This window comes from Lagopus muta, chromosome 6 (genome assembly GCF_023343835.1).
Source record: "Lagopus muta isolate bLagMut1 chromosome 6, bLagMut1 primary, whole genome shotgun sequence".
NCBI classification, from domain to species: domain Eukaryota; kingdom Metazoa; phylum Chordata; class Aves; order Galliformes; family Phasianidae; genus Lagopus; species Lagopus muta.
In genome coordinates this window covers 58,444,513-58,457,613 of record NC_064438.1, presented here as the reverse complement: position 1 = coordinate 58,457,613, position 13,101 = coordinate 58,444,513, and the positions used below count along the sequence as shown (strand labels likewise).

General features: G+C 46.6%; 1 long non-coding RNA gene across 3 annotated transcripts in view; it reads left to right on the top strand.

The window, feature by feature from the left end:
* The window catches only part of LOC125695123 (uncharacterized), a 145,812-nt gene that overhangs the window by 112,272 nt on the left and 20,439 nt on the right, over positions 1 to 13,101 (top strand). For all 3 annotated transcript variants that reach the window (XR_007377809.1, XR_007377808.1, XR_007377807.1), the window contains exon 8: positions 9,834 to 10,095. This is a non-coding gene — a long non-coding RNA (uncharacterized LOC125695123). The remainder of the gene's footprint in view (positions 1 to 9,833; positions 10,096 to 13,101) is intronic.

Genomic DNA, 13,101 nt, shown 5'->3' with positions numbered 1-13,101 from the left:
TTCAATTAAACCCATACCACTTTTTGAGATGTAGTTTGGGAAATTGTGGCTTCGCTGACATTTGTGGGCTCTAACCTTGGAAGCCAGCGCAGAAACTGTGCAAGCTGACAGCTGCCGTAGAGACCCTACCTTTCCAAACAGACAATCCTCCATATCCCCTGTATGGCTGCCGTGCAATCTCAAATGCAGAAGTGAATTAATGCAAGCAGGAAAATGTCTCCGAATGCCCTTCCCTGGCTCTCACATGGGTCCACAGTGAGTTCCCTTTTCGTGTGCAGCTCAGCGAGCTCTGCTGCTGGAAAGCAGGCTGTCCTTGTCTCCTTCCCCATGTCAAGTCCTAAGCAGAAGGTTATGCTTATGGCACATCTACTTACTGCCTGAGCAGCTAGAAAGTAGGATTTTCTAATTCCTGCTCTGCCTGATGAATTCCTGCTGTTCAACTGGTCTTTGTAATTCATTTGACTAGCTCTAAATTCATTTCTTACATGGCCACTGTGGATAGAGACGTTCAGACTTTTCTCCCTCTTCCTCCAGAATCCACTGGTGCACAAGTGTGTTGCCATGGCTCCATGACTATCGTGGGCTTACTGATTTTCAGCTGGTGGAGCAGAGGGAGGTATTTTGCTCAAAGCATCTCAGAAATGCTTGTGATTTCAGTTTCCAACATGACTCTGAGCTGGGGAACGAGAACGTGCCAGGAGTGTCAGTGACAGCTTTAGAAATGGATTGTTTGCATAAACTTGAAAACAGTACAAGCATAAATGTATTTCCTTTGTTTAACTTTTCACTCTTGTTTACTCGTCCCTGCTTCTAAAAGGCTTTGCAAGTAAACTCTGCAAATCTTTAAGTTCTGCAGCCATCACTGGGGGCTGGGCGTTGTGGGATCACTCCTTGGGCCTGCTGTGAGCCAAGGCACCGGGCAGGGCTGTGAGGCTGGGATCCACCAACCATCCAAACCAGGCAGAGGATTTCACCTTGGACCAGTCTCAAAACCTCATCTGCAGCCCTTGGGGTTTTGTTGACACCCCAAAGCCAGCATCCGTCCCTTTGGTGCTGGTAGGACGCAGCGAGCCTCAGCCCCTTCTAACCATGGTAAACAGAAGCTTCTATGGCTTCTAGTTTTCTTTGCGAAGGAAAAGCCGCTTGTACCGCAAGGTTTGGAAGGAAATAGCTCTTTTTTAGTCCACCAATGAAGTGTAGATGAAGGCCTGGTCTGTGCATGTTGAGGGGGGAAGAAAAACCTTCAACTGTGCAACAGATGAAAATCCAGGGCTCCTGCTGTGTTCTGTGACAGTTCTTCCCACTTTTATCTCGTCTGTCACCTTGTTAAACCTATACGTGTTCTTTCTGAAGGCATGTAAATTTTGGGTGCTGGTACTGGTGGATGACATTTAAAAGGCTGCTAAAACTCCCAGCTTTCTCCTCGCCTCCTCTGGCACCTCCATGGGATGTGGGGCTGCAGCTCCAAAACCCGGGGGTAGCACTGCAGGGAAGGAGAGAAGCAAACAGCAGGCAAGGCTCTGGCTTTGGGGCTGCCAGTGAAATGGGGAAGGGCCCGGCTTCACCATCGCATGGCTGCACACACGGCCGGGCCTGGCACTTAGGGACGCGGCATAGTGGGCACGGTGGGGATGGGTGATGGTTGGACTTGATGATCTTAGAGGTTTTTTCCAACCTCAGTGATTCTGTGCACGTATTTCCTGCGACTGCCACTCACCTGTGGGAGGAAAGCTTGAAAGCTGGTTTAGACAGAAGTGTTAGGGCCCCGTGCGTGTCCTGCGTGGCTTTTAAAACCGGGGCAGAGGAGAAGCAGCTGTAGTTGTGCTCTGGAGCATAAAGAACAGTGTTTTATAACTGGTGGCTCTTCCAGGACTTGCAGACAGCCCCTGTGGGGTCTCTAAAAGTCAATGAAGAAAATTGTCAGAAGGCTCAGATTCGCTCTGCGGGAGTCCAGGCCTGCACGTGAGTGTTTGCAGGGGTTGTGCAGTTCTGGTGTGCTGAACACGACTTGCTCGAGGAAATAGACCTGACATTGCAGCTAAGGCTCTGCACGAGCATGCACAAATGCCAGATTTTCTTGGTTTTCCAAAACGTGATGGACAAATTAATTAAGCCCACGTTGGCAAAAAAATACCAGGCAGCTGGACTTCTATTTAAATAAATAAGAATAAAGCGGACGTATGTGGACCTTGCCTATTCTGAAAATAGGGGCAGTAATCATGTGCCTTCTGCCAGCCTAGTTTATTTAGGCAAAAAATGTGTGAGAATCAGAGCAGTTTTCTCAGTGTGTGTGCATGGAGACTGGCATGAAATTTGCCTCGGCCGAGTCCTTCAGGCGCTACCACATGCCCGATTTGTCACAGAGTTTTGTGCTTAATGAGAGTCTGCAGTATAACAACAGATCCATCTGCATTTTTTTTCATCATTGTTTTTAGCCTGATCTCCTAGGAAAAAAGAAGGATTTATGCGGTCATGCTCAGACTGTTCTGCTGTGTGCATCCCTGCTTTCTGACCCATCGCTCTCTACCTATAAGCCAGTTTCACTCTAATCTGAGAGAATCCCGTTGGATATTAGGAAAAATTTCTTCTCAGAAAGAGTGGACAGGTACTGAGACAGGCTGCCCAGGGAGGTTATGGAATCACTGTCTCTGGAGGTGTCTGAGAACCGTGGAGATGAGGCACTGGGGAACATAGTGGGCATGGTGGGAATGAGCTGGGGTTGGGCATGGTGATCTCAGAGGGCTTTTCCAACGTGAACGATTCTATGATAATCTCAAAAGTAATCAGCTTTAACAGGATTGATGCAAATATGCAGTCAAGCATTGGAAAGAGATCTAATTACTCCTCCCAGCACAGGGAAATCTAGACTCAGCCCTTACTAGACATCAGGAGATGGAAAAGAGAAAGAGAGGCTGAGAAGGTGAGATTACCTCCCTTCAATTAAGGAGGTAGCTTTGTGTGGGTTCTCTACTCTTTAATGCAGCGCACAATGGAAGATGGCTTTCTTTCAGTGGGAGCCCTCTCTCCCATGCTGATTCTCTGTTGTTTTGTACAGGGGAAGTTCACATTGCAGGCAGGATACAGTGAGCAGCCTGCCATCCACAAAGCATCAGCGTAAAGGGTCCCAGGCTTCCTGAGGACCAGAGCTCAAAACAGCTGCTCCTTCTCTTATGCATGCTGTGTACTGAAGAGAGGCAATCTGCAGACTGAGGGTCAGCCTGGAGATCTCCAGACACTGCAAGGCAGGCAGACCTCTTGCATAAGTGTCCCCAGAAAGTTCAGACTACTGACAAGTCTGTGGGACTGCTCGTGCCAGTAGGCACCCACCACTGTGCAATCTCTTGTCCTCAGGAAATGAATACTCCTACCTGCCTTAAGTCCTATTTGCAGAGCTGTGACTACTCACTATTGCTCAATCTTGCAGGAAATCATTATCTGCTGGCAACATTTTACTTCTCTGAAATTGTCTCTTGTAACAAAATGAGCTCTGCAGCCCTCTCGCTTACACGGGTTTCGGTTGATGTCATTACCTTTCCCTTTTCTTTCAAAGATTGCAGAGTTACCAACAGTGCGTGTTCAGAACAAAGCCCTTGGAGCACACTATTAGCCCAGTTCATGTACTCAGGAAGATGTTTGCATTTCCACTAGCCTACGGACAGCAGGGAGGATTTTACACATCTGTAATGCATGTGGCTGCCCTGGATCTTTTCCTCAACTCCCAACCCAAGTAGCTGGGGTGGGCTGGATGCTGAGCAGCATTCAGACTTTGGTGAGCCTCTAACTCTTCTCATTCTCCTGGTGTGCTGCCTTCTCTGCTAGATGACAGCTCCAAAGGACAAAGCTTTGTCTAAGCTTGGATTGTGCATAGGAAGGTAGAAAGCCCTGTCGCTATCAGGAAGTTCAGTTGTATCACTGCTCAAGAAGGGTAATTAATGTGAAACTCCTTTTCTTGAGCTGCCTGGTAGGCCCACATTTCATCTTTGTTCAGGAAAGCACTTAAGCATGTGCTTAAAATTAAGTATGCTGCTGACTGGAGGCCTTGGTCATTGAATGTGCTACTGGAAAAGTATCTGGACCATACATTTGTCTGCCTAAAAGCCCTGTTATTTCTTCTTCAGTTCTGATGTAAATCACTTCTCTCAAAAGCCACAGTTGTGATAACTGTCTGATTTTGATAGGCGTTGCGTATTGCAGCTATTGCTGATTTTAAATAAACTTATAGATTCTCAGTACATCTGCAAACGAGACATAGCTTGGCTCCTTTCAGTGGTTTAGTGTTTTTTTTTGAGAAATTTCTCTTTGAACTACCCATCTGCAGGCTTTTTACTGTCTGTGTGGCCATCCTGCAATTACCTGTGGGTTTATGATCCTTCTCAAGAGAACAAGTTGGCTGGATAGTTTGACGAGAAAGAAAGATGGGGGTGATAAAATGTGGCAGAGTATGATATCAGTTACAAGTGTTAAAGGAGAATCACTCCAGATTTACACTGCTGTAGCTTTGCTATGGATCCTGCTCCATGATTTGCCGTAAGCGACTGTTTCAGTATTTTTGGAGTTTAGTCTGCTGGATAAAATTGTACTTTCAAGGACAGAGTGCCTTCATAACTGCAGTGAAGGGAGACTGCCATGTGCATCTCAATGGCAAAGTAAACGGAAGGTAAATCTGTGAGAGTGTGAGGGAGAAACTAAAACGTGTTTTGAAAGGGTTTATGGCTAGCAGTCTATCTCCTTAACTCCTGGTTCAGTGCTGGGCAGCAGTAAACAAGGAAGGAGCCATAGTTGCCCCTGAAATTGAAGTGACCGTGTAAAGAAAGGTTTCAATTCTCCAAAGCAGTGGAAGATTTTGGGAACCTGCTTGCAACACTCAGGAAGGACTGGGAAGTTCAGGTGAGTGGTCATGAGCTATTGGAAAACCTGATTTCTGTAAGATGGAAGCAAAGAAATCTCCGCGTCGTCATTTTCACGTAAGATGCTTGTTCATAAGCACCATCTCCGATTATTCCTGTGCAAGGTCTCACGTTCAGTTCTGTGAAAACACTTCAAAATAAAGAAGAGAGAAATGTAGCAGCTGAGGTGAGCACACACTGGTCATTGTGAATCACTGGTGTTGCCAAATCTGAGGCCAACGGAGAGCTTGGCCTTAGATCAGCTATTTTCAATAGTAGGTAGTGCAAGAGCACAATCAGTCTATATTTGTGTTTAGTATGTAATTACCATTGGCCCTGCATGCATGTAATTAACAGTTTGACATTACATCCTGCTGGATTGACATCTGTAGAATTCAGAAAGGGCTCAGGATCTCCAAAGAGCAGTTTTGTTTCAGGTCAGACGTGATCCGATCGTCTAAATTAAAGACACGTCAAACCACATGAAAAGTTCAGGACAGAAGGTAACCACACAGGACGTGGCATGTGAGCCAGGTAATCACAGCACTGGAAGGAACGGCCACACCAGTGAGCCCTCCTCCTCTGCAGGCTTTGGAAAAAAAAACGCTCCTTTTTTTTGTGTTTAATAGGAAATAAAAATTAGTAAGTGCAACTCCTGGCTGCAAGGAAGCACAAATAAAGCAAAACAGATGTTCATTAGCTAATCACTTGCAATTTTTTTCCCCTCTTGTTCTTCATGGAGGAAAAGAAAATCGAGCATGTGGGAACTCGCCCGTTGAGAAAACAGTTGGATCTTCAGTCATTTATCTGTTTCACCTCTGACTCGGTTCAGGCCTCCATTAAAAGGCAGGCGGGGTGCTATCAGAAAGAAAGGTCAGCGGGGATCACTTCAGATGCTTTTCAGCTGGGGTAACCCTGGAGGCTATCCTTGCTTTTGTGGGCACGGAGAGTCGGCTAAAAACAAAACAGAAAACCAAACAGAAATCCAGCGAGAGCAGCGGAGCTTTGAACTGCATCACTTGTGTTTGTCTTATTCCTAAATTGCAGTGTCATTTTAGTACAGTGCTCGTTATAATCACATGTGTACATCAGGAAGTGTGTTTATTACAGCGATACCAATGAATCCCAACTGGCAAGCTGCTTATTTCCCAGGGAAATAACATAACCTTCCTTCCCTTTGGATCGATACATCGTTTTCTTTTTCTCCCTGCTTAGGACAAAAATACGTGCAACTTTGTACTTCAGCCAGTGGATTTTATCAGGAACAAAATTCTAGTACGTAAAGTCAGCAATCAAGCTGTTTATCTCCTTTGTAACAGTGTTATTACATTAGGTGAAATTAAAGAAACTCAGCTAGCGCCTTTCATGAGTGGTACTTGCTTCATGCTTTAACAGCATTAATTTAGCAGTGTTAATTTTAATACACAGTACTGGTTCCTAGAAACCTGGCGTTACACAGCAGGTTGGGCAGGTATAGGTTCTTGCCTAGCAGACCTTACCAGTCGCCATCTCTGTCTCAGTGTGATATGAAGTCTGGCTCACTAGGAGCTGGTTTACTTGGGAGTGTTGGCCTGCGATAGTGCAAATGGTCGTTGTCTGTAAGGGCCCAGCTTGGTTTGGGTCTTATTTTCCTTGCATGCAGCAGCACCAAGCTTAGTGGTCATTCTGGAAATGAGCTCTCCAGCCCTGGCCAGCCTGCAGGATGTTGCCTATATGGGGGAGTTTCCATTGAGGCCAGTGGATCTACCATTCCTGAGGAAGGCAGACATCAGGAGAAGTCACAGTCAAAAGGAACAAGGTGGCAACCTGAATAAGCTGTGTGAGCCCAGGGAGAAGCTACGCCAAACCAGGATTAGATAGTGTGCTTTCAAAGCAAGAGGCAATGGGATTTGCCTATCTGGGCACCAGTAAATCATTTGATGTTGTGTTTGTTGCTCACTTATCACATAAATTAAAGAGTTGAAGAAGTACTGCAGGACACTTTGAAGAACCGTCTGAGCGACAAGGAGTAGCATAGAAAGGAAAAGTATCTGGCTGGGTATAAGAGCGCAGCTCTTGAAGGATTCATCTTGGCGACGGGTCTTATTTAATATCTTCATGAATGACCTTGGCACAAAACACAGCATGTTGCTGAAGCCTGCTGATGACACAAAGTTGGGAGGCGTGCCATACGGAAAGAACTGGATGACCTTGAAGACCGAAGTAATAGAAACGAGATGAAATCCAGTAGTGCAAAATGCAAAGTCATGAGTTTAGGGAGTAATCCGAATTTCCACTATAAACTGGAGGCTCATCAGCTGTAAATGACAAAGGAGAAGAAACACATGTGTGGATGGCTCAGTCACAGGATGAGGCTCTGGTAAAGGTATGCACAACTTCAAATATAGGTATTTCTGGGAGGTGTTTCTTCCTCTAGAAGGTAGGTGTGCTGTTTCCCAGAAATAGGTAAAACCTCATTTGGCAGCCTGTGGACAGTTCAATTCCTTTTGTTCCTGAAGCGTGAGTCTGGCTCATGTGGAAAAGGACAGTGAAGATGCTGGAAGAATGGAGAGCTTGTCCTTGGAGAGAAGAATGGAAGAGCTAACTTCTTAAAGAAATGGAAGCTGAGGAGAAGGTTGATGGCTGTACATCTACACATCAGAGAATAAAAACAACACCCAAACAAGCTATTTAAGTTAAAGGACACGAGGCTAACTGGGTACAAATCGGCTATAAATACACTTTGCTGAAATCAGAAGGTGGTTTGTGACTGCGCAGAGCAACGAGGCTCTAAAACAGCCTCCTAGTAGGAGCTGGGGACAAATAACTCCTTGTTATAAGGACAAACTTGGCGTGTTTGTGGGAAAGGACTGTAACACCAGGGCTTTGGAGGTTGTGTCCTGGGAAGTGCTGAGCCTTGAATATCTTGGCTTTCAGCGGGATTTAGTCCAGGAGTTGTATCAGAAGCTTTTTTTAGGGATAGAAATTACTCCATCTGGAGAGGACCTTGTTTTCAGGGGGCTAAAGCTCATGATATCTGATAGGGGCAGTAAGCTGGTCAGGTCTCAGGGTGCTTTAGTATTTATTCAGGTTTGTATAGTTACAGGTTGGTGGGAATTAGATTTTTTACGTTTGGACACACTTAGTGTGTCTGCGATTAATTGGTTCTGTTAATGAGGGCTGCACTCTGCCCTGTGGTTTCTGTGTGTTGATTCTGAGTGTAGTGTGTATCTGCTGGCTGCCTGCATCGGTTTATGTTCCTGGTTGTCTACATGACCTGATTAATACTCCTAGGTTAATGCAAATGCAAACAGAGACCACTGGTCTCTGGTGGCTAAAAACTGGAGTAGCAGTAACAGATAAACATCAGTATTGTTATTTTCAGCTGCTAGGCAAAAACAACTCCTTGTCTTTTCTGTATCCCGTGTATCACAGAATAGTAGGCGTTGGAAGGGACAACTGGAAATGCCCAGGCCAACCTCCTGCTAAAGCAGGCTCCCTGCAGGGGGCTGACAGAAAGCATCCAGGTGAGTTTGTGTATCTCCAGAGAAGGAGATGCATCGCCTCTGTCCCAGGCCCACCCCTGTGCTCCAGGCCCCCAGCATCTCTGTGTTCTCTGCAGCAGTTCCCTGTCTGACTGGAACTGGGGAGCCCAGCAATGTATCAACTCCAGTTGATAGAAACTGAATAACTATCCTCTAAAGATGAGTCAAAAACATACGTACTGTCCAAAAAATAACAGTGAAAGAGAAACAGAGAAATGCAGGCTCTGGAAAAGCTAGCAGGAATGTCCCCGCTGCTCCTACCAAGGCAGATTTCACAGGTATTATTGAAAAGTTAGTTTTGACTTCAAAAGAGAAAGAAACGAATGAGAAGAAGTTAGAAATAGTGTCAGAAAAGGAGATTTCTCTCTGTGCCTGCAGCGCAGTCCACTGACACATCCCATGCAGGTGCCGGGTCAGATCCCTGCAGCTGGAAAGTGGGATGGTTTCACTGCTGTGCCACTCACAAGGGCCAAATGGGCCTCAATTTCAGTGGCTCTTTCAGGGTTAAAATTGTGTGCTTAAGGGCTCCCTGGATCAAAGCCAGCCTATTCTACCTTGCACAGTGCAATTCCTGAAAGCCTTGTCTTCCACTTGTGAGCTATCAGCTTCTCAGAGCTGTTCAGGATGTATGCTGTTTTCTGGTACCTTGCAGTTTGCTGCAACAAGGTGAAAAGGAGCTTGTGTGAATTTTGTTCCCATCTTTCACTTCTCCACGGTGAGCCTTTCTGTAGCATAGCCCAGCACATCTGGCCACTTCTCATAGCCCTAGAGAATGCGTGTCAGTTTAACACTCAAGTCTCTCTTCTTTGCTTTGCTAGCCAAAGTGCTGAGCTCCACAAACAGATCTGAAGGGATGGTTGATGCAAAGAGCAAATTGCACATAATGGGAAGGAAGGAAAGAACCAAAGAAAAATCTGCCCATGGAAGCGATGGAGTCACCTTCCTTGGGGGTGTTCAAGAACCGTGGAGATGTGGCACTGAGGGATGTGGGCATGGTGGGGTGGGCTGGGGTTGGGCCTGGGGATCCTGGAAGTCTTTTCCAACCTGAATGATTCGATGGATCTGTGAAAAGCCAGAGAAGGTTTTTAGTCAGCAGTTTTGCACTCACTAAAGTATGAGCAATTAGCATTGTGGGCAAACACATTTATTTGATAGATGACAATTGCAATGATTTAATGGATACTTACATTATGTTCCTCTCAGTGTATCTGGAGAAGAGGCTAAAGAAAGTGGATTAGGTAGTGAATCAGGCTGGATGACTTTATTAGGCACGGCTTCTGAAATGAAAAATCTGACAATAAGCAATGAAGCTGGATGGTTCAGTCATCTGGCATTGCCTTCTTTGCAAGTAAGGGAGCCCAATCTGCCCAGCCAAAGCTCTCTGTGAGCAGAAAGTGAACGTTTTTCAACCCTTCCCTTACAGTTTCTCCCAAGTGAAGGACCTACCAGAAGCCTCCCTTGGAAGAGTTAAGGAGACACTAATTAAAAGTATTCTGTATGTCCCTGATGAGGGACTGTTGACAAAGAAGAGCTAACTCCACGAGTCACTGGAGCAGCTCCTTACAAAGATGCAAGATGTAGCACATCTGTTCTGGAAATCACCTTCATTCCTGAAAGACCACCGCTTCCCTCCAAGAGACACAACAGAGGGCACCAAGAGGAACAGTGAGCCTCCATTTCCTCAGGTTAAGAGGGGTGGGACAAGGGAGGCTTTTCCTGTGCTAAAGAGACCAGGGTTTACAGGGCTGCTGCAACAGAGAGGGGCAGTGTATCCACTGCTCTCTTTGCCCAGGGCATGTTGGCTTTTCATACAGGTTTTGATTGCACCCTTCATTAAAAGAGTCATTCCACCCTCCAAATTAGGTGGAATTCAGCACTGAAAGAATCCAGCCCGAGTCCCAGTTTATTTCTCCATAAAACATCTGTATTGTTCTTCCAGGATGGCTCTGCCAAATGAGTCCTCAATAAACCCAAAACCTGGCAATAGACAAAACGCTCCAAAGCGCCTTTTTAATATGGAAAAGTATCCTGCAGTGTCGCAATCTTCCAGTGGAGACCACCCCCTACCCCTGAGAAATGCAGCATAGCACCAGGCCCACAATTTGCCTGGGGTCGAGCAACAGAGCTGGGCCTTATGCTGGTTTGCTCCATCCAGAGGGTCTGCCCTATAGTTTCCTGTTTCTTTTTTTCTCATATTCTTTTCCTAAAGGTCCTTAACGTCTTTCTCCTTCTTATTTTTTTTTCCTGCGGATAGAGGCTTTGCGAGTTTCTTCTTTTATTGTTAGCTCATTTGGCAGGAGCAGCCGAGCAACAAAAGTGTTTTATTTGGAAATAGTTGAGGGGGAAGTCGGCAGTGTCCGAGCTGCACGCTGATTGCGTGAGCTCTGGGAGGTTTTCACCTCTGCTTCTAGGCTGGGATTATCTCATTTGATTTCATTGGATCTGTGCGCGGCGACAAAGTGGGGGAAACGAAAGGTTGGTGAAGCTTGCCTTTGTGTCACAGTAGAAGCTTTTAGTTATTTGAGTGCTAAGTGTTCTCTCTCCCTCCCCTCTCTGCGGACTGAATATCAGGCAAAATTCTACTTAGCTGATTTGAATCAATGAGTGGAATGTGACTTACACAGCTTATTTTCCAACACAGAGGTGATCCTAAGAAGCACGGGGAGATGCCTGTATTAGCTATGGGGGAAAAACGTACCGTGTGCGAGGCGCTGATGGCTGAATCTCCTCCCTTTGTGCATCACACTCGCAAATGCTCACTCTTTTATGGCCAGCAAAAATACATGCTATCATTTTGATCTGCAGCACTGCCTATGCCTGTTGATTTCTTTCCAAATCCATAAGACCCCCTTCACAAGGCTCCACTCGTCAGAGATTAAAGGCTCCACTCAGCAAAGACTCAAAATAAACCAGGAACAGCACTCGCTAATGCTGGCACATCTTTTCCCTTTTTTTTTTCCCCCTTTCTTTGAGACCCAGTCAGTGCCGTGCCGAGGTTTGTCTGTCCTGAAGTCCATCTGTCCTGCTGTGCAAGGTGAGGCCGAACCAAAATAGCTCAGGGCCAGATTTCTAAGAATTCAGCACCTCCTGATGAGGGCCAAGTCAGCAAATCAAGAGTGATCTTCATGTGGCAAGGGGGGCATCGGCGCGTCTGTCTTCACAAGGCATGTTTGATGGCTCAGCCGAGGCCAAGGAAGCCCTCGGTATCAGCACCAAGATTGGAGGCACTGTGGCCTGGGAGCAGGTTTTATAGAATTACAGAATCACAGAATGCCCTGGGTTGCACAGGAGCACAGTGCTCATCCAGCTCCAACCCCTGCTGTGTGCAGGTCGCCAACCAGCAGCCCAGGCTGCCCAGAGCCACATCCAGCCTGGCCTTGAATGCCTGCAGGGATGGGGCATCCACAGCCTCCTTGGGCAACCTGTGCCAGTGCCTCACCGCCCTCTGGCTCAAAAACTTCCTCCTCAGATCCAACCCAAACCTCCCCTGTCTCACTTTAAAACCATTCCCCTTGTCCCATCACCGTGCACCCTCACAAACATCCATTCCCCTCCTGTTTATCCGCTCCCTTCAAGCACTGGAAGGCCACAATGAGGTCTCCCCACAGCCTTCTAATTTCCAAGCTAAACAATCCCAGTTCCCTCAACCTTTCCTCATAGGAGAGCTGCTCCAGCCCTCTGCTCATCTTAGTGGCCCTCCTCTGGACCTGCTTCAAGAACTCCATGCCTTTTACGGTCCATAAGACCATCTAGTTTTCAGCCCTTCATTTTCCTCCTGGCCAGGTGTGATGAGGCTGTCAGAGCTCGGTGCAGACAACATCTTCTTGCAGCATCTCCATGGAATATGGAGCACCTGTGTGCTGGGCTCTGAAGGAACCAATCCTGGCCCCAATAGCTTCTCCTGGGCTTGGAGCATGGAGCACTGTTGCACCTTCAAAGCTTCCCCAGCCACCACCTGAAAATAGTTTCCTATTTCACTGGAGACTCAGTAGAGTTAATTAATCAATGCTTTTAAGTCAACATGATGATAGAAAGAGCTGTTTACCAGATAAATACTACTAGCACCCCGTGGTCGTTTGCAATTCAAATGTACTATTCCCTGCAGGGAATGACTCCTGTCATTGCTATGTGTCACTGAGCTGATTAGAGGGCTGTCAAGTGCTTTCCACCACCAAAAAAAAAACAGACTTGACACCAGACGAAGCACTTTCCCAATTAGTTGTTGGGTTCTCCACAGCCAGTCCCCAGATCACAAGTCAGGCCTCCAGAATGCCAGGAGTCTTTTAAAAATCATGGGATGGTTTTATTCTGCAAATGCTACTTTTAGCCCTTAGCATGTGTTCAGGCCACCTCCTGAGGCTTTTTTTTTTTCTTTAGGACCATAAGGACGGCAGACTTTTTTCTTAAAGTGGTATTGCCAGATAGAGCAGCACATCAGGAGCTTGGGCTTTGCATAACACCAGGGAAGATTCACAGGAAAATCACAGGAGTTGGCAGCAGAGAGCTTTTCCTTCGGAACGGGCTGGCACGGCTCAACGTGCAGATGTTCCAAAGAGCAGCTCCTTCACTGGTGCAACTCCAGCTTCACCAGTGCCAGGGGACGGATGCGAATTGAGAGCTGCTGTGGATCTGCCACCCTCAGGTTTCAAGGAGCACGAAGCTGGTTTGGTGCCTCAGTCGAGATACGTGCC